This window comes from Eptatretus burgeri, chromosome 1 (genome assembly GCF_056783735.1).
Source record: "Eptatretus burgeri isolate ZD-2024b chromosome 1, Ebu_testis_v1, whole genome shotgun sequence".
Lineage (NCBI taxonomy): Eukaryota > Metazoa > Chordata > Myxini > Myxiniformes > Myxinidae > Eptatretus > Eptatretus burgeri.
In genome coordinates, this window is record NC_140961.1 from 36,075,805 (window position 1) to 36,098,064 (window position 22,260).

A 22,260-nucleotide genomic window follows, 5' to 3' on the forward strand; every position below is an offset into this window, starting at 1 on the left:
CCTTTATTTATTTATCCTTTATTTATGTGTGTCCCCTCCTTTATTGTCGATCTTGGAATATAAAAACATAGGGAATAATCGCAGAGAGCGATTACATACTGGGGGCCCTTATTCTTATTCCCTAGCTCATAAACACCGCACCAACCCCCCCCCTTCACGCAACACTTCAGCTCACAGTTTCCCGACTTAATTACATTGAGATGTCTCCTGCACGTCCATGGACCAAACAACTATATTCGTTCCTAAATTCCCTCTTCAATTCCTCCATCTACCTGCACAACCGTAACAATATATTCCTGCATCCATCTGGCAACAAATCCCTTGCACACCTTCACACACTGGGAAGTTGGGGATATTGATCTCAACTTTTTGAGAACAGCCGGCTTTTCCTTTGGTGCAGAAACCACATCAGCATCCTTCCAGATTTGTGGAAGTTTGCCCTCTCTAAACGATGAATTGAATACATCAGTAATAGGAATAGTGAGTTCACATGCAAAATCCTTGAGAAGTGTGTTTGGAATGTGATCAGCACCAGAGACTCACACACAGCGTCAATGGCTTTCCTTGCATTGATCTTGCTCAATTCATGGTACATCTCTCACACTTCAACTTGAGGTGGTTTTTCAGCAGATAGATATGATGGAAGTTCGTGAACAAGTAGGGGAGTTTGGCTCGATGATGTCGAAGAAAATTTGTGGTCGATTCCATTAGTTATTTGTTCATTATTACCTTAAGGCCAGTCACACCTTGACGATTTAGCCAGCAATGGCAACGTATCAAAATATATGTAAAACGTTGGGGGCTGCAGGTACGCTGAACTTTTGATGTTTTTTTTTTTTTTTAAAGATTTGGACGTATTCATAACGAGTTGGTCGTATGCATGACATATTAGTAACGGACACAGAACGTTTCGTTGTCTTGTAGATAATTTATACCAACGAATGATTGGCGTGTTGTCGGCGTTCACAACCTATGCTCAACGATAGTCTAACTTATGCATAGCGCGCTGCACGTATCACTGACGATCACGTGGCGTAGTGTATTTAAAAAGCTGCCGCTCAACAATTTAAATCATAACCGCCCGAGAAATGGAAGTGTCAACCACGCAGTCACACCTTGACGATTTAGGCAGCGTATGCCGACCTCTGAAAAATGCGTATAAAACGCTGAAACACGTCGAATACGGTATGGGTAAGTTTGGTACACATGAATAGCACGCTGAAATACGATGAAGTACGCTGTCATACGTCATAGAAAGTGGAGTACGTCGATAAATTTTAAGCATGCTGAAAATTTTACATCGTACTCGCCGTATGCTCACACGTTCCGCTACGCTGGGAATAAGTTGTACGCACGATATGCGATCGTTGACACACGTCGATACAAGTTACTTGTAAGTCGAAACACGTCGAGGTAATGTTTAGCATACCCGAAACTTATTTTATCTGCCAAGGCAAATTTTCTTTTTTCCTCCTTGGCTCTGTCAAGGACGTGACGAAATATCGGAAGTTGTTGTTTTTTTAATTTTTTTATCAGTCTTTCATCAACTTTTAAATTTATTCGGACATTTGGTTTTCAGTTTCGACACCGACGTGACAATATCCTCAAACAGAAAATATTCACAGAGGAGGAATTAAGAATAAGATATGAACAAATTGAAGAGGCAATCGGACGTGACGTAACATCGGAAGTTATTCTTGTTGTTTTTTTTTATTTTTTAAACGCTGCCAATACGCCATTATACGGAAGCTGTAAATTAGAAACACGTTCAGTAAGTTCTGTGGTCGTCCGGAAGACGTCAATCAAATACGTCTACATACGTCAATATGCGTTGGAGGTACGTTACACATAGGTTGAAAGCACGTTACTCATAGGTTAGAAATAAGTTTTGGGTACGCTAAACATTACCTCAACGTGTTTCGACTTATGAGTAACTTACAAGTAACGTGCCTCGACATGTGTCAACGATCGCATAACGTGCCTCGACGTGTGTCAACGATCGTGTAACGTGCCTCCAACACGTTACTCATAGGTTATAAATAAGTTTCCGGTACGCTAAACATTACCTCGACGTGTTTCGACTTATGAGTAACTTACAAGTAACGTGTGTCAGCGATCGCATAACGTGCCTACAACTTATGGCCAGCGTAGCGGAACTTGTGAGTCATACGCTGGCATAAGTCGAAAAATTTCAAGCATGCTAAAATTTGAGGACAACCTCAAAGTACTATGATGAAAGCCAGCGTACTACGACGTATGCCAGCGTGTTTCAGCGTGCTCTCAATGTTTTCAAAGCTTACCCATAATGTATTCGACGTGTGCCAGCGTTTTTGACAAATTTTTCATAAATCGGCATAAGCTGGCTAAATCGTCAAGGTGTGACTGGGCCTTTAAGGAGTTGTTGGCACCATGATCGGAGAAGGTATCCAGAGCCTGGAGGCAAGCATCTGGATGCTACCTCAAAGGATCAGATGTCTTTCGATCACCCAGTGAGTTATCATGGAATTTTGCCTGAGCCCGAGAAAACTTCTTTGCAGCCAAGTTCTCAGAGTCTCACCATTGGGTCATTGAGCCACTTGCAAATGCTTCCTGGCAATGCTTGATGGGAGCTTTCACTCCTGCCGTCATCCAGGGCTTATCAGCTTGATGTAATTTGACCGATTTTCATGGAAAGTATTTATCAACAGCCTCTTGGAGTGACTTAGAGAAGGAATTGCTCTTCATTTGGGTATTTGGTACTGCTGGAACCTCATCCCAAGTCTTTGATGTGATCTATTGCCCAAACTCGTTGTTTTGGTATGTCATTAGACGTGAGATTTTCCTGGTAATTCTGTTAACTCTCTTCATTCCATTTTTGGGAATCCACAAAACTGTGTAATGGTCGCTCAATCCCATTGGAGACATGATTTCCGGTCTCATATAATGTGAATCAACATTGGTAACTATCAAATCCAGTACAGCATCATCTCGAGTGGGTTTATCTTCCACGTGTTTAAGACCATGTACCCACAATAACGGGTCTACATCTATTCTTAAAATCACCCAAGATAACATATCCACAATCAACATACATGGCGGCTAGCATATCGATCATGGTGGTTCAGTGATCAATCAAGATAGCATGATGTGGGGACCCTGTGGGGGGGGGGGGGGGATATACAGGACACAGACAATGATACTTGATATCAACCTTGCCAACCTATGCGGTCTTAATCTTAACCATACACATTCAAATTCAGTAGGAACAGAAATCACAGGTTGAGTTGTATTTCATAAATGCCTTCGACTTATAAATCCTTAATTACACTCCGTATATCCCTGCTCAAGCACCCTGCTCTCTTTCTGCCTCTACCTTTACTTACTTACTTGCCTCTAAATATACTTACTCTGCACCGTACACATTTACTCCTTGAAAGTTGTCCATTTCTCTGATGTAGACCACCCTCTCATTAACTTTACACAATCTAAAATTCTCAAATCACTTCTCATACCCTCAAAGTTTGCTCTTCCAAAATGCAACAATGTTACACCACGATCCCAAACTTCACATCTCAACAGAGTAGTGCTTACTATATTGTGGTCACTTGTCCCCAGATATTGTCACACCTAATCTCCTCCACCATATTTGGATTGTTTCATAAAAAGAGGTCCAACACAGGACTCCCCAATGTGGGCTTTTGTACAAACTGGGTTAAAAAGCAATCCTGGACAATCTCCAAAAAAAATCCTCATCTGCTATATCCTTTCCTTGTTCCTGGAGCTATTGTATCTCAGGTAAGTTAAAGTGGCCCCTAATCTCATGCCCCTTTGAATTATTCACACGTCCATCTTCACTTGCACCAGGAGCCCCAAAAAGTATCCTACAAGTATCTAACTAATCATACAATCTCTAATCTCGATCCACACAGAATCCTCCCCATCAATTCCCTCCGTAGCGTCATGCCTCTCTCTCGAGACAATCGTCATTTCCCACATGTAGACACACTTCGTCCCCTTTTCTCTTTCCTATTATACATATAAACCCTGTAGCCTTGAATTCCTGTCCTCCAGTTTGATTGTTCATGAAACCACATCTCAGTGACAGTGACGAGATCATACCCCACACCATCAAGCAGCTTCCAGCTCTTCTTTCTTTCCAGTGAAGATCCTGCTATTCATATACAACACCTTCAACTTTTTCCTTCCAGGAACTACCTGCTGTCCCAACCCAACAACCACATCCTCAGTTTCTCTTCTAAAAAGTCCTAATTTGTTTCTCAATAACTGCCGCAAATCTCAGCACCCCCTTCTCTGAAGGAGAATCTGAAGAATCTGAATCTGAATCTGAAGAATCTGAATCTGAACCACACAGAATCTGAAGCACCCCCTTCTCTCATACACTCACTTTGACCATGCATGGATCCCTACATATTCACAAACCCACATTCATCCATCCCACACCATCCCTCCAAACACTGGTTCACATCCATCAGTCTATTACAGAAATCCACAAGCTATTCCACTCTTGGTAGAATCCCTGAAAACAAAACACCCTCATAAATCAAAAATCATACCTCCTCTTCAAAGGTTCAGAAGAGATCCTCATCACCTCTACGCTCTGCAAGTACCACTACCAATGTTCCCGGCCAACAACCCCAGAAAATGTCACCCTACATTCCCCCAATATCCACGAAGTACCCCCACCCAAAACCCTCTGCAACACAAAACTGTTTCGTATCGTTGTGACAAAACGGAGACTCCACATATTCAATACCCTCATCGCCAACAAAAAAAATCTCCCTTTTCACCCGGCCTTTGCTTACCATCTGATACCCACCATCACACACACACACACACACACACACACACACACACACACACACACACACACACACACACACACACACACACACACACACACACACACACACACACACCACCTCCCCAATAATCTACACATCCATGCTTGTGTAGACATTGCCTAGCAACCCATAACAATGTGTAAAAATTATACTAAAAAAAAACTTTTGTGGTATTAGCATTAAACACAAAATAATAGCACTACGAGTCTTGAAACTCACCTGGAATCCAGGATCACCTGGAACTGGAAGATTGAGACTATCAGCCTCTCTGTGATGTGAAAGTGTAAGGCCCATTGACTAAGCTTCATCGGCGGGAGATTCCAATTATTTTGAAGGCCTTGGTTTTCACGGCACCAAACACAGCAAGGTGTGAGGCAGGAGCACCAGCCCAGACAGGAGAACAGTATTCCATCAAACTGCAGATGAAGGCCTTGTCAGTGGATAAGAGTTCAGGTGTGCCATTGAAGGACTCTACATGACGAAGAGCCAAATCAGACATGTGGTTTTTCCAGATCATGACTGATAATGAGACCCAAAAGTTTGAGTGATTGAACTCATTCAAAAGGATTGTCAAGAAAGTAGATGGGAGGGTTTGTCAGACAGTCTTTTCGGAGAGACAAAGTGAGAGTGTACGATTTGTTAGGATTGAAAGACAAACCAACTCCAAGTGTTTTACTAGCCTGTAATTCTATCAGGTCTGCAGAGAGGAAAGAGGCTGTTGCTTGTCCACCTGAAGGATGAGATGTTATGGCAAGTTTTTCGTTTTCCCTTCCACTTCTGTTATTGAGAGTTTGTGGCTTGACCCATGTTGTTTGTTTCTTGTGTCCTCCCATAATTTTCATTCTTCTCGATATCACTTATTTCTCCAAGTCTCCCTCTATTTTGTGTCTCAACTCTGCCGTTGGTGTACTTCTCCTCCCCTCCCATATGTTTCTCCAGTTCCTTTTCTTTTGTAACATCCCAATCTGTTCTGTGTTTTTGCTCTTCCATGAGACTCGACAATGAATACAAAAAAGAATTATACTGAACAATTCAGATGTACAACATGATACAGGATTGAATGGGAAGTTACTTACACTGTACTTAGAGATAGAGCTGTCCTACTACCGATGCTGCCTACCATGCCTCACCTCTGAATAAAAAAATTTGGGGGGGGTTGGGGTGGGAAGGGAGAAAAAGTGTCCCAATAAAACCCAACAATAATGTGACCATTTTTGGATTGATAGGTGGAAGGCATCAACTTAGCTGGGTCAGATAGAATGTTTTTCTCATTGTGACCTATTGGGTCAACCTCATCCTCTTGCTGGAGATATTACTCGTCCGGCCCCAGCGATGCATGGTGCGTGTCTTGGTCAAGCACGCGTTCCGGTCTGCATCCTCGCCCGGCGCGCCCATCCTGTGAGGGGATGAGTAAGGTGGGGGTGAGCGGACAAATATGGGAAGAAACTGGAAATTTCCAGGCTCATGACCGCTGCAGCTTCGCTCCTCACGTTATTCCCAACTTTACCGGAACTCTAACATTTGTGTTCTTTGTCTGTAAAACCAGGGTACATGGATCAAAATCTGCAAATAAAACAAGGATTATTACGATTTAAGGAATGAGAGTCTGGTAAGGCGAGAGTAGAAGGGCGGGCATAATATTGAATGAGATAAGGGCAGAGAGAGGGAGAGAGAGAGAGAGAGAGAGAGAGAGAGAGAGAGAGAGAGAGAGAGAGAGAGAGAGAGAGAGAGAGACAGACAGACAGACAGACAGACAGACAGACAGACAGAGAGAGACAGACAGACAGAGACAGACAGAGAGAGACATAAAAACAGACAGAGAGAAACAGACAGACCGAGAGAGAGATAGACAGAAAGAGAGACACACAGATTCACAGACAGAGACACAGACACAGACACAGACACAAATAAGACCAAAGCTTACCTTGCTGTTATGTTTAATCCCCCAGGGATCTTTGACTGGTCGAGGATTAAACATGACCATCACCGCCGTGCCTCAACACAGAGTGCCATTTCCTGTGTGTTTTGTATTTTACGGCGATGGTCCCGCTTCACACAGGGGCAACAAAGGTTTCATCGGCTTGAAATGTGTCCTCTTGAAGCAGATATGACAGAGAACACAATGACTGGGATCACAGAATGGCAGAATGCTGTCATTGTTGCTGCATTTGCTTCTGGTCTTGCATCTTGCTGTTGAGAAGTTTCAATTACTCTGGAAGCAGTCATTACTGCTGTGTTTGCTTCTTATCTTGCTTCTTGATGTTGCGGAGTTTCTGCTGCTCTGGATTTTTTCACCGGACTTCACCGGAACTCTAACATTTGTGTTCTTTGTCTGTAACACTAGGGTACATGGATCAAAATCTGCAAATAAAACAAGGATTATTACGATTTAAGGAATGAGAGTCTGGGAAGGCGAGAAGAGAAGGGTAGGCATAATATTGAATGAGATAGATAGAGATAGAGATAGAGATAGAGATAGAGATAGAGATAGAGATAGAGATAGAGATAGAGATAGAGATAGAGATAGAGATAGAGATAGAGATAGAGATAGAGATAGAGATAGAGATAGAGATAGAGATAGAGATAGAGATAGAGATAGAGATAGAGATAGAGATAGAGATAGAGATAGAGAGAGAGAGACACAAATAAGACCAAAGCTCACCTTGCTGTAAGCCTGGTGTTGACTCAGTGGTTAGGGTGGTGGCTTGGGATCCTGGGGTCCTGAGTTCAAGCCCCGTCGGCCGCTGAATTAATACACCAGGGGGTTGACTCAGCCTGTCATCCTTCTGAGGTCGGCGAAATGAGTGCCAGTTCCAGTGTGTGTACTGGTAGAGGGGCACTGCATCAACGACACAGTCGCGCTTCAAGAAATTTTACGGCGATGGTCCAGCTTCACACAGGGGCAACAAAGGTTTCATCGGCTTGAAATGTGTCCTCTTGAAGCAGATATGACAGACAACACAATGACTGGGAGATCACAGGATGGCAGAATGCTGTCATTGTTGCTGTGTTTGCTTCTGGTCTTGCTTCTTGCTGTTGAGAAGTTTCAATTACTCTGGAAGCAGTCATTACTGCTGTGTTTGCTTCTCATCTTGCTTCTTGATGTAAGGGAGTTTCTGCTGCTCTGAATTTTAATCATTCCTTGTTTTTTTGTCTTCTTTGTCTAATTATATCTTCCTGTCCTTCTGCCTTTCTTCTTCTTCTTCTTCTTCTTCTTCTTCTTCTTCTTCTTCTTCTTCTATCTCCCGCTCCTTCCTCCTTTCTTCTTTATGATCAGTTTTCTTCTTTCTTGGTCTTGCGGAGTTAAGGCTGTTCTGGTGCAGATTTTTTACAGTGTTTTCTTTTCGTCTTCTTTCTTACTCTCCAGGAGTGAAAAGCTATGCTGGATGCAGCTTTTGCAAGTCGTTTTTTTGGTAAGTTTGCCTCCTGTACATTTCTTTCTTTTGGTAGGAACCATCTTCCTGCAAACGAAAGGAGTGAGGAAGGGGAGGAAGGAAGAGCGAGGAAGAGGAGGAGGAGAGCGAGGAAGAGGAGGAGAAGGAGAGCGAGGAAGGGGAGGAGGAGAGCGAGGAAGGGGAGGTGGAGAGCGAGGAAGGGGAGGAGGAGAGCGAGGAAGGGGAGGAGGAGAGCGAGGAAGGGGAGGAGGAGAGCGAGGAAGGGGAGGAGGAGAGCGAGGAAGGGGAGGAGGAGAGCGAGGAAGGGGAGGAGGAGAGCGAGGAAGGGGAGGAGGAGAGCGAGGAAGGGGAGGAGGAGAGCGAGGAAGGGGAGGAGGAGAGCGAGGAAGGGGAGGAGGAGAGCGAGGAAGGGGAGGAGGAGAGCGAGGAAGGGGAGGAGGAGAGCGAGGAAGGGGAGGAGGAGAGCGAGGAAGGGGAGGAGGAGAGCGAGGAAGGGGAGGAGGAGAGCGAGGAAGGGGAGGAGGAGAGCGAGGAAGGGGAGGAGGAGAGCGAGGAAGGGGAGGAGGAGAGCGAGGAAGGGGAGGAGGAGAGCGAGGAAGGGGAGGAGGAGAGCGAGGAAGGGGAGGAGGAGAGCGAGGAAGGGGAGGAGGAGAGCAAGCAAGGGAAGGAGGAGAGCAAGGAAGGGGAGGAGGAGAGCAAGGAAGGGGAGGAGGACAGCGAGGAAGGGGAGGAGTAGAGCGACGCTTCACCACACGTTGATATACACTCTTGGAAGGAGAGGGTGAGAAAGAGAGAGAGGTGTGGGAGGAGAGTGCTGCAGCTTATGAGGAGGAGACAGAGAGAAGAGAGGAGTGGGCAGAGAGTGTTGCACTTTATTCGGAGGGGGAGCGAGGAGGAGATGGAGTGGTACATATTGGTCAAGAGAGAGGTAGAGAGAAAGACAAAAGGTAAAGAGGGAGAAAGAGGTGGAGAGGGACAGTGGGGTAGACAGAGAGAGAGAGAGAGAGAGAGAGAGAGAGAGAGAGAGAGAGAGAGAGAGAGAGAGAGAGAGAGAGAGAGAGAGAGAGAGAGAGAGAGAGAGAGAGAGAGAGAGAGAGAGAGAGAGAGAGAGAGAGAGAGAGAGAGAGAGAGAGAGAGAGAGAGAGAGATAGGTAGAGAGAAGGAGAGGTAGGTAGAGAGAGCGAGAGAGAGGCAGAGAGAGAAAGAAAGGTAGAGAGAGAAAGAAAGGTGGAGAGAGAGAAAGAGAGGGGTAGGTAGAGGTAGAGGTAGAAAGGGAGGTCGAGGTAGGAAAAGAGAGAGAGAGACAGAGACAGAGAGAGAGACAGAGAGAGAGAGAGAGAGAGAGAGAGAGAGAGAGAGAGAGAGAGAGAGAGAGAGAGAGAGAGAGGTGCTGTGCTGTATTTGGAGGGGAGTGAGGAAGGGAGAGAGAGAGAGAGAGAGAGAGAGAGAGAGAGAGAGAGAGAGAGAGAGAGAGAGAGAGAGAGAGAGAGAGAGAGAGAGAGAGAGAGAGAGAGGTGCTGTGCTGTATTTGGAGGGGGAGTGAGGAAGGGAGAGAGAGAGAGAGAGAGAGAGAGAGAGAGAGAGAGAGAGAGAGAGAGAGAGAGAGAGAGAGAGAGAGAAAGAGAGAGAAAAGAGAGAGAAAGAGAGAGAAAAGAGAGAGAGAGAGAGAGAAAAGAGAGAGAGAGAGAGAGAGAGAAGAGAGAAGAGAGAAACAAGAGACAGGAGACGAGAGAGAAGGAGCGTTCGCAAAGAGAATAGTAGGGTAAGAATACTGATTCTGGCTCACTTTTCCCCATGTAAATGAATGGGGGATTTTCAGCGATTTATATTTTTTTTCCCTAAAAATAAATCCCCTTTTTATCCCAAGGTATATTTATTTGTCCCCCCTTTTAACTTGGAGGTTGAACCTCATTGAATTGAACACCTGGGGGTTGAACAGCTCACTCATTGAACCTATAAAGATTTGTTCATTCTCAAATTCCTTCAATAGTTTAATTTTCTTTGCACAATAATCCCCATCTAAAATATTGACAAACAAAACATTTGAATCTTTATATTTTTTAAGATACCCCTTTTGTGCCATTACGAAATGATAAACTTCTCTTAATGCTCTTGTTTGACCACCTCCTGAGCCACATATCATTTTGAGATTATAGTAAATTGTTTTTTCATTGTTCAATTGATAACCATCAAAGTTTTCAGTCCATTCAAGGATATTCATTTTTTTCTTTACATCCTCTAACTTACTAGTTTTTAAATTAATTCGCTTATTTGTTTTATTTACCTTTGTTTTAGTTATTTTTTCAATAAGACTTATTTGATATTTTTCACATTCATTATGTTTTCCATTTATATACCAAGACTGAGATTTTCTCCACTCTTTAGTTTGATTAATACTTGGTTTAACCATTTATATATTATGAAAAACGCGGCGGTAGCCCTTAAAAAACCCTAACCCATCTTCCCATCGTTAAAACATAATCTATTTTATACACTCTATCATACAATATCCATATGGAACACAATCTATTCCATTATCTAAAATAAATCTCTTATCATCAAAGGCTCCTAATGCCTTTTTATTTACTTCTTCACTATATATGTTATGTTTATAACTTCTTATTGTATTCATTTTCCTATATTCTTCTTTCTTATTCATCAAACAATTATAATAATTTCTAAAAGTTATTGATTTCTTTATTACATATTTCTTTATTCCCTTTAACCTCTTATCAATCTGTTCACCATACTTATAAGCATATGCCTTTGCTCTCAATCCAATAAACTCACTCATTACTTTTCCACCCAACTCATCCTTAAACTTACCAATAACCTTTTCATTCTTTTTGGAAAATAACTCACTCTTCTTGCTGAAATTACTTGTATCATATACTCCAATATTTTTCTTCATATCTTCATAAACATCATCAGTTTTTATATCTAGGATAAAACTATCAGTGTCCATATACAACAATGAAACATTTTCACCATACTCTTTCTTTAAGTCATTATACAAATAATCATACATCAATATCTTTGATAAATCAAGAACTGCTGTTCCAATATAAATTGGTTTATCCATTACAATACTTTCCTTTTTCATATGAATTGCAGAAAAGTTCTCTGAAAAAACCTCTTCTCTCTCAAAACTTGGTTTATTTATCAATCTCGAAGCTTCTTTCCAAGATGTTGCGAATCTAATGTTTTGCCTGTTTCTAACATTTTCCATAGTCTTTCCAAATACAGCATTATTCATTAATTTATAAAAGTCCCCTTCAAATTTTACTTTTGTATTTGCTCTCATATCTGTATTGAATTGAATATACTTTTTCACCCAAGGACTTTGTTTAAATTTTAAAACTCTATGAATTTTAGCTACTCTCAATCCTTCTCTCAAAAACTGTTTTAAGCTTCTCTGATGCAAAACATATCCCTCTTTATCATAGAATGTTGTTAATAACTTTTCTGTTGATTTACCTTTAATATTAAAACTTTTATGATAATCACTTAACCATTCTTTCTTTGGAGTTTCTTTCTCACATGCAAAAGGAAGATCTTTATGCTTATTATGAAGATCACTCGGGTACCTCAAATCAACTTCAAAATAATAACCTTCTTCTTCGTCATTCAATTCCTCTTGAGAAGAAATAACAATATTCATCAAAGCCTTTTCATAATCCTTTTCTTCCACCCACTCTAATTTACCATAAGGCAGAGATTGAGACATTGCCCATCCATACAAATTATTAGCATCAAAATACATCAAATAATTACTATCTTTTTCACTATTATAATTTGGAAGATATTTATTATTTGCTTTAGCATATCTTTTTGAACATACTTGTGATATTCCACCTCTCTTGGACTTCTCAATCATCAAAAGCATATCAACATCACTGATTAAATCTATATCTTGTTTTGTCATTTTCAACATTGCACTCCAAGCTAAACCAGGAGCTGTGAAATAGTGGGCAGGGTCTAATCCATAACAATTTTTATTATGACAGAGTGTTCTAAAAGCCTCAAACACATCAGCTAACAATAAAACATCTGTTTTTAGATATAAATCATGATATTCTCCAAGGTTCTTTATCTTAAATATTTTCCATATTTCTTGTGCGTGTTTATATTCCTTATCACTTATCTCTTCTTCATAAAGGTTATTATAGAAACTTTCTTTTGAAGGAAGTTGTGTTTCTTTAAATCTCATAAATGAATCCATATAATCATAAGGATAAATTCCCTTACTTGTAAGAATTTTCTCTTTACTTTGAATTTCATTCCTTGTTTGAATTTCCTCTCTCGTAAGAATTCCTTCTTTAATCAGAATTTCATCTTTAATCTGAATTTCCTCTTTAGTTCGAATTTTCTTTATAATTAGAATTTCATCTTCAGTTAGAATTTCCTCTTTACTTTGAATTCTCTCTTTAATCTGAATTTCCTCTTTAGTGAGAATTTCCTCTTTTGGAAAGAATGAATTAAGATTTGGAAAAGAGTCCGTGGAGCTTAGATTTGATGCGAGGTAGGCTAGTGGTGTTCCCATAAACTTGTAAGAATCTAAAAACCTAATACGAGTTATAGGTTTTGTGAATATCATTTTTGAAAATGAAATATACTTTTGACTTGTGTTTGTTATAGCAGAAATATTCCCTGGTGTTTTTGAAAGTTCATTTATAAATAGATGTGTATCATAGTTGGCGCTGTTGTGAAGAAAGACTGGAATAAAAGAAGGTAATTTATAATTAAGATTACAACAGGAATGAGCGGGACCTCTATATTTACCAGTAAGATGACAATGGTCTCTAACTTTAAACTCCTTAATTTCCCCCTCACAAATATGACAGATATTGTTCATTCTAAATTCTAATTTTTCTTCTTTGGTTAATTTCATCGGTTCATTTGTTTCTTTCATTAATTTAGTGAGTCTTATACAATCCTTTTCTAATCGTTTTACAAACTCTTGTGAAGCATTTTTTCCACGATAATGTTCAAGTTTGTTATACTTTTCTCCAACAGATGATTTGATATAATAACAAAAACCACAAGGAATATGTTTTTGATATTTATTTGTATATGGTTCTTTTGGATTAGGAGAAGCAGTATTTATCTTTTTAAGGATACATTCAAAATCAGCGTATATCACAAATGGGTGCATGATAGATTTATTATAATCTTCAAAATAAATCTTTTCACCAGGTTTAGGCATTGTAATTACAGCTGATTTATGATTACTACAATATTTTGAATGTTGTTCTAATCGTTCTTTTGTATGAAATGAATTAAGACATCGCTTACAAGGATATATTTTGTTTGCTGTTCTGAATACCTGAGAAGAGATTAATCTTGATAAATTATTGATGTATGTGTAATGTGAATTCTTTCCAACACTAAAATATAAAAGGTCAATGTGTGTTTCTTCATTTTTATAGTTGTTTGAAATTTTTAATATTTGAATTTTGTTTGTATCCGTTAATCCATATACATTAATAGAAAGATTATTCTTTTTCTCAAATTTAGGAATATCTGTTAATGGCATTGGGAATTTAAAATCTTTAATGTCCAAGGTATTCTCATATTTCATATATTGTTTTACTCTTTCTGAATTACATTTTGGTGGATGTAAGTGAGCAAGAACAGACCAGAGAAAACATTTATTATCATTGTTCTTAATATTAACAACTGCCTTCTTTAGTTTTATTTCTTTTGGTAATTCAATATAAGAAGAAGCTTTAAGAGGGTTTGATTTTAGAATGTGTATATCTAAAAAGATGATTTTTTTAATATTGAATCCACTTCCTACCACTGTATTATCAACATCCTCCTCTTGTCTTGATAGTTCTTCATAAACCCCACTATTCAAAAAATCTTGAAATGATGTTATAAAATGAAGATCTGTTCTCATATAAGGAGTTTGTTCTTCATCTTGTCTTTTCATATTCATTTTCACTCCCATATAAAACTTTAAAGTTTTTATTTCTTTTAATGTCTTTTTAATAAATTTTTCAACATCGGGTTTCACTATTTCAATTGATTCAGCTATTGATGATGGACTGGGTTCTCCAAATTGAAAAATCCTTATTTTTATATGCCCTTTAAATGCCTCATCAGTGTTTTTAATATAATAGTCTCCCTTTACTTTAAACTCATTTTTCTTGTGTTTTTGTGATTGAAGATGTTGATTATAACTACTCTTCAAAACATCCTTTGAACAGATATCACAATGTTTTCTTTCCAACTCAAGAGGAGATATTTGATGAAATAGATTAAATGTGTGTTTGTTGGTTCGGAGGTGTTTTCTATAATGTTTATATTCGTGATTACAAACATCGCAGTACGTTGTATTCACCATATTTATAGAATAAAACTTTGCTTGAACTAAAATTTTCTTGATGAAAATTTCGTTTAATTTATAGGTGAATCTGTGCTTAAAAACATTTTATCCTCCAACTTTTTCACTTAATAAATACAATGTTTCAAGACACAAAAGACAAGTTTCAATCAATCTCTTCATCTGTTAAAGATACTGAGAAATATGTCAAGGATGTAAAATTGAACAAAGATAAATATAACAACTATTGGATAAAAACTATTATGGTAAATAATATGAGTTCTTCAATTTCCTTCAGTGGAAGGGCTTTTAGTATACCTGGTAGAACATCAATTAAAGTATCTCTAACAAAAGTTTCTCCTCTCCTTCTAGTAATATATTCAAAACTAGAAAAAGCAATGAAACAAGAAAAAGTATCAAAGAACAAAAACCTTATGGATGAAGCTTTAGAAAGAAAAGATAAGACCATCTGTAATATGCAAGGAGAAATTTGTATTTTTTTCAACAACCCTAAAGATGTAAATCTTGATGAAATAAAGGATGTTAATATATCAGGTGAAATGACATTTCGTTCAATAGTAGTTAACGATAATTTTAAAATTACCTTTAATATAAAAAATGTTGTCGTTGAATCTGATAATGAAAAAAAGTATATCGATATCGATGGTAATATACAACTGAAAGTATAGATGAATTTCAGTTTAAGTAAAGTTTTACTTTATAAATATGCTAGACTTTCCTGATTCTCCATATGACAAATTTGAGAATTGTCCTGCGTGTGAAAGACAGGGATTAAACACAGAGTCAAAAGCCTATAAACAATGTATATTCTGTGATTATCTTCTAATTAATGATAATAAAAAATATAAAAAGGAAAATAATTCTTTTAGATTTACACCAAAAATGAATTACTTTACAAGATTGATTAGAGAAATGAATGTAAAGTATGAGGATGATAACACACCTTTCCTTACAAGGGAAGAAACTGAACGTATAAGAGAAATGTTCAAAGGATTGTTGTTGTATATTATTCATGGATGTAATTTTCAGGGAAATATCAACACAAGATATTGTATAAATAAAATAATGGATTATCTTGAAATTAAACCTGAACTTAGGATAAAATATAGAGTTTCTAAAAAAGCCAATAATAAATTAAATAACCTGTTTTTCAAATATATAAATGAATGATTTTTTACCTATTTGGGAAAATAAGATAAAATTTAACAACCATAAAAATCTCCCAAATTCATTAAGATGTCTCATAGTTGGTTCAAGTGGATGTGGAAAAACCTGCTTACTTTTAAAAATGCTCCTCACTCCCAACTTTTTAGATTATGATAATTTAATAATTTTCACAAAGTCGAGTTTTCAACCAGAGTATCAACTACTCTCACAAGGTTTTAATGCTGGTCTTCAAAAAGAAGATATAATAGGTTTATTTAAACGTCAAAAAACCTAAATGATTATAACATTGAAGATATAATTCAACTATTTTGTGATACACAGAGATGTAAAAAGAAATCAAATCTTATAACTTGTATTCTTAGTGATAATACGGATGATATACCGTCTCCCCAAGATTTGGATAAATCAAAAAAGAACCTCGTTATCTTTGATGATTGTGTTAATGAGAGAAACCAAACGGTAATGGACAGCTACTACACAAGAGGGAGACATTCTTCTTGTAATTGTATTTATCTTAGTCAATCGTACTTTCAACTTCCTCGTCGTTCCATCAGAAACAATGCTAATACTTTTATTTTATTCAAGTTAAATTCAATAGATATCAATAATTTTTGGAGAGATAATTGTTCTACATTATGTAGTAAAAAGAAATTTGAGGATTATATGAAGCACACGACTGAAAAATATAAATATATTGTTGTGAAACAAGATGAGATATTAAGGGATATATTTTTTGTTTTATAAACAACTACATATATAAATGACAACTATTATTATAAATCTTGTGGGTAAATCTGCTTCTGGAAAAAACTTTCATAAATCAAGGTTCTTGTGTAGTACAAATGAGAATATTGTAAATTTACTTAAAAAACACCCCGTGATACGCATTGTATCAACAACAACTAGAGCAATAAGACCTGGAGAAGTAAAAGGTGAAGATTATCACTATATTTCAGTGGAGGAACATATGCGATTGAGGAATGAAGGACAAATATTTGAGGAGGTTTCTCTTGGTACAACAAAATATTCACATTGTAAGAGTGAGTTAAAGAAACTAAAATCTGGTGGTGTTGGGATATTAGAAACTAATCCAGAAGGAACGAGACAAATTATTAAATATCTGAGCGGAGTGAAGATTTTATCATTCGGTTTTGATGTTGATGAAGAAACTCAACACAAACGTATGAAAAGCAGAGATGCAAGGATTAGTGAAGAAGAAATTACAACTCGCATTAATGTTAATAAAGAATTTGATGAAATATTTAAAGAAAAGGATTTATTTGAACACATCTACTTGAATGATGAAGAAAAGGAAAATTTCCCTGTTGATCTTTACAATTCATTAAATGATATTTTACAATAAATAAATGGATACAAAAGAAAGAGCAAGAAGATTTAAGGAACATCAAGAGTTGGTTTCAAAAGTTGTAAAACAACAGGAAGACATAAAGAAGAAACGCAGACAGAAACTAACGGGCGAAGAAGCATTTGAAAAAAACAAGAGAAATTTTTTAAACCACTTTTAAAAACTTCCCAAGAAAAATGAAAGATGTTTCCACAGTTCCCACAGTAGAATATACTCCTAGAAAGCTTCAAATGTTAAAAGATTTCAGTCAAATGACGGAGGAAGAATTAGAGCATTTAGGAGAATTAGAATATGATGATGAAGGTTTATTTCAACAACTGGAAGAGATTAATCAACCCCTGATTATATTGTGAATGCTGTTCAAAACAATGAATATTCAGCGGATTCAAAAACCAAAGCAGGACTCATTCCAACAGAACAACCAGCAATATTTCTTCTTGTTCAAGAAAAGGTATTGATATTTAATGATGAATTAAGGTTCTTAAGTTCTGCTCAACCCCTGTTAAACTAACTCCGAGATTAATGTTTCTTCTCACAAAAGATGGAAGGCAAGGTTCAACTGTGAGGGATGAATCAAAGTATATTGATAAACCATTGGATATGGAAAATAATGATGATAGAGTATATATTGATTTGCTGAACACTCTAAATTATAAGGTTATTCTTTCTGGTAAAAGTAGGAAGAATGAGAAGGAGAAACACATTATTCAGGCTTTAAGTATCCTTGGTTCAGGTATTAGTTTTCTTCCAAATGACCCATCGCAATTAGTTAATAGACTGTTATTGTTGTTTGGCAGTAAGAAGGCTGGAAATAACAATTGTTTTAATGAAGCATCAGCCATTTTAGACCAGTTGATGAACATGAAAATAATTAAGAAATATCAATATAAAGACATTTTATCTCATATTAAATAAGATGAGAAGCACAATCCTGAGTTTTAATTTCACAACAAGCGACCACACATCTTCATTCCCATACCCACTACAACTTGACACAACAAAAGAATATGAGGCATCTTTATTGTCCATGGAGACTTATAATACCTTATTTAATATAACCGAGAAAAATGACAAGTTTAGTTATAATCCGGGAAGTGGATACAAAACGATAACAGTCTCACCCGGAGCATACGAGATTTCTCAAATATCTTCCGAAATTGCTCGTCTTATGAAAGAACAGGGTGATGAACCAAAAAATATTATTATAAACATTCAAAAACATACTTCAAAATCAACGATTAAAGTTAAAAATAACTACAAGGTTGATTTCACAATTGATAATTCATTTAGAGAGTTATTAGGTTTCTCCTCAAAAAAGATTGAAACTAATGGGACGTTTTACAGTGATAATGTCATTCAAATATCCTCAGGAATAAATTCGGTGTTAATTCACTGTGATTTGATTGATGGTGCTTATAATGATGGATTAAAAACAAATACAATATTTTCATTCAGCGCATACTCAACCCCAATTGGTTATAAATTCAATATGGAGCCTAAAAATTTGGTTTATCTACCTGTGTCAGGAAAAACCATACACAGAGTAAATTTTAGGATAACCGACCAAGATAATCGTGTGATCTCTTTTAATGGAGAAGTTATATCCATCAGAATTCACCTACGTGAAGTTTTTCAATAAATAAATACGATGGTTATTGTGAGGAAGCACGAGTTGGGAAAATATAAAATAATTACAGGGGATGGGATGTTCCTTTCCCCGTACTACAAGGGTGAAGGTATGTATCTTGGTAGAGGATACTATAAACCTAAGAGACAAAGGGGTGTTGGACATCAATTTAGAGGAGATGGGATAATTGATACTCTCATGGGTATTGGTTCAACTATTCTTAAACATAAAGACCTAATTGGTTCAACTGCTTCTGCTGTGGGAAATGTAGCAGGTGCTGTAAAGAGTATAAAAGATGCTCAGAAAGAATCTCATAAATTACAAGCAATAAAAGAAATTAAGAAAGGTAAAACTCAGTTGTCCCCCAAGAACGACAGAAAATAATTCAAATACTTGGATCAGGGTTTCAAAAGTTTTAACATCTTTTTTCCTAAATAAATACAAGTATGGAAGCAATTGATAGTATCTATGATTTGGATGATACTATTATTATCTCAAACTCCACTAAAAAAGAAGATTACTTCAAGGTAAATGCAATAACTGGAACAGACTGGAATACAAATGGTACAAAAAGTTTTGAAATAAATAATCAACAAACCTATTTGAATCTCTCCGAAAGTTTCTTGTTGTGTAAATTTAAATTCACTAAGGCTGGGAATAACACAAACGCTACACTTGTAAATGATTTCTTCTGGAAAATGTTTGATAGTGTGCGATTGTATATTGGAACACAAGAAGTTGAAGCGGTTGATTATGTCTCTGCTGTATCTGAAATGATGAAATTTACACTCTATACATTCAGTGATAGAATGGGAAAGGGGTCTGTCGAAGGTTTTATTCCTGATATGTCAACGGGAACAAACACAGACCCTGGATATATTCAAAGGAAAGGAATGTATAATGATGATACAAAAGCAGAAAATAGTTTTACTGTGGCAGTTCCTCTTAAAGGTATATTTGGATTTTGTGATTATGATAAAGTTCTGTATGGTCTTAAAATTAGATTTCAACTACAAAGGAATGATAATGAAAATAGATTGCTTTTTGGTGTTGGTAATGCTTTTGGTGATCAGAATAAATTTGTAATTGAGGAGATGAGTTGGTATATCAGTGAATATACTCCTAATCTTAAAACAGAAGAGATGTTGAATCGAAGACTTAACTCAAAGAGACCACTCAGTGTATCATACCTCAAAAGAAGATGTCAACACGTTAAACTCAATCAAACTACTTACACGTGGAATTTGGGTGTTCTGGAAGGAAAGCCACGATATCTGTGGATGATTTTTAAAAAGCCAGATGGTGATACTGCGACTGATAAGAATAATGCATTGAGTGATAATGCTAAGGTGAAACAACTTCGCGTTTCTCTAGATGGAACATTTTATCCACGAGATAGATTGGAAATTAATTGGGAAAAAATGATTTTGCTGAAGCATACAAGTCTTACCAAAAGGTGTGTGAAAGTAATGGAAATAAAGAACCTATTTTGGATATGACAGCATTTAAAAGTTTGTATACAATCTATACGTTTGACCTGAGCGCTCAAAAAGAAACTATAAAGTCTAATCGAGTGGATACTTCCCTATACATTGAAAGAGGAGAGAGTGAAGAAGTTGATACATATTGTTTGCTTTTGGAAGAAACAGAATTGCAGATTAATACAGATAATGGTGTGATGATTAGTCTCACATAATTTTTTTGTTAAATAAATGAGTGGCAAAGTACCAACTGGGGTATATGTTAATCAAATCAATCTTCATAAACTATCATCTTGTGTTCAAAATCAAAAGCCTTGTACGATTAACGTTAATACAATTCAGAGAAAAGGAGCAGTAAGAATTGATGTTTTGCTCACAAGAGAACAGGTTAAAATCTTGAATGACACTGGCTCACTTAAAATTAAAATGACAAAACCAATGTTGAAAAAATATTCAATAAGAGAGACGAGTGGAGGATTTCTCCCATTTCTAATTCCTTTATTTGCTGGTTTAAGTGCGGTTGGAGCATTGACGGGTGGTATTTCAACAGCGGTCAAAACTGCCAACGAAAGGAAGGCTCAACTCCAGGCTCAAAAAGAATTGGAAAGACATAACAAAGAGTTGGAGAAACAAATTAGTGGAAGTGGTGTAATTGTAGATTTTGCTGAAAAACTTGAAGGTCTGCCTGATAAAGCGAGATTGTTAGTTGGAGATATGCTTTCTTCTATAGCACAAGCAGGTGTAAAATTAACGAAAAGAGGTAATGGATTATATCTTTCTAATAAATAAATGAGCATTGATGAGTGGTTGAAAGAATTTGGAAAGAATACAACATCAAATTTACAACTTGCCAAATATTGTAAGAAATTAAAAATTCATAATGTGGTTATTTGTATGAGAGATGAATTAACAAATGTGTCGAAACATACAAAGAATATTATTATGAACTTAGAAGATAATGATGGGAACGGTTCTCATTGGGTTTGTATTTTTAATAGTCAAGACAAATATTATTTTGATAGTTTTGGTCTTCCACCACCTGTTGAAGTCATAAAATTCTTACAGAATGGTGTTTATCAAACATTTCAAGTCCAAGAATTAAATTCCAAGTGTTGTGGTCAATTATGTCTATATGTGTTATTTCAACTCAACAAAAATAAAAAATTTTATGATATTATTTTTAATCTAATATAAATGACTTATGTTGGTAAAGATGGTTCTATCTTTGGTGTATCTCAAGAACTGGATATTGATTTATCAAATTATTACACAAAGGCACAGGCTGAACGACATAAATATAATATAAACAAAAATATTAACATGAAAAATGCTTATAAATTAAAAAATTATCCAAGCCCGACTGACGCGAATGACTTGGTGAGATTAAGCGATTTATCACAATATATATACTTAAATAAAACGGCTGTGTATTCTAAAGATACAGAAGTGTTGATATTATCTCCAGGTCATACAGAATTCACAGTTCGAATTAAAATAAATTTTTATAAAGAAGGGCGTATCGTTTGTATGAGAATAGAACAATGGGGGTATGATATGAATGATTTAGGGTATAATTGGTCATTTAAAATTAACCTCGAAGACCTGGAACAATTAAATCAGTCTCGTAAGGAAGAATATTATCCACTTGGTATCGAGAATGAGTTTTGTGGAGCCACGATTAGTAAACAACAAATAAAAGAATTTAATAAGGGTAAATATAATAATGGTTTTGCCCTTGTTTATCTCATGAAAACAGAAAAAACAGGATTATATATAATAAGTAAGGAAATACAAAATGATTTAACTATGGGAAGATGGGGAGGTGTTTCGTGCCATAATATTATTCTAACATATATTTCTAATACATAAATGACAGCAAGAAGGCTTCAAGAAAATTATCATTTCTGTGTTCAAGCATACCTTCAAGAAAAGGGTATTCGGTATTTTAATAAATATGTTCTACAACATAAGAATGAGGTATTTTCAATAAAAGATTGGCATTATGCTGATGTTGATAAACCAACAACTTTAGAT

At 36.8% G+C, this 22,260-nt stretch overlaps 1 protein-coding gene and 1 long non-coding RNA gene across 12 annotated transcripts in view; one reads left to right on the plus strand and one right to left on the minus strand.

Moving 5' to 3' along the window:
• The window catches only part of LOC147034238 (uncharacterized), a 206,128-nt gene that overhangs the window by 113,489 nt on the left and 70,379 nt on the right, over positions 1 to 22,260 (plus strand). The gene's annotated exons all lie outside the window — the stretch shown is intronic.
• LOC147034239 (uncharacterized) lies at positions 6,134 to 7,682 on the minus strand. Its single transcript, XR_015059638.1, has 3 exons — positions 7,504 to 7,682; positions 6,766 to 7,202; positions 6,134 to 6,237 (listed from the first exon to the last, which is right to left on the minus strand). It is a non-coding gene; the product is annotated as an uncharacterized LOC147034239 (long non-coding RNA).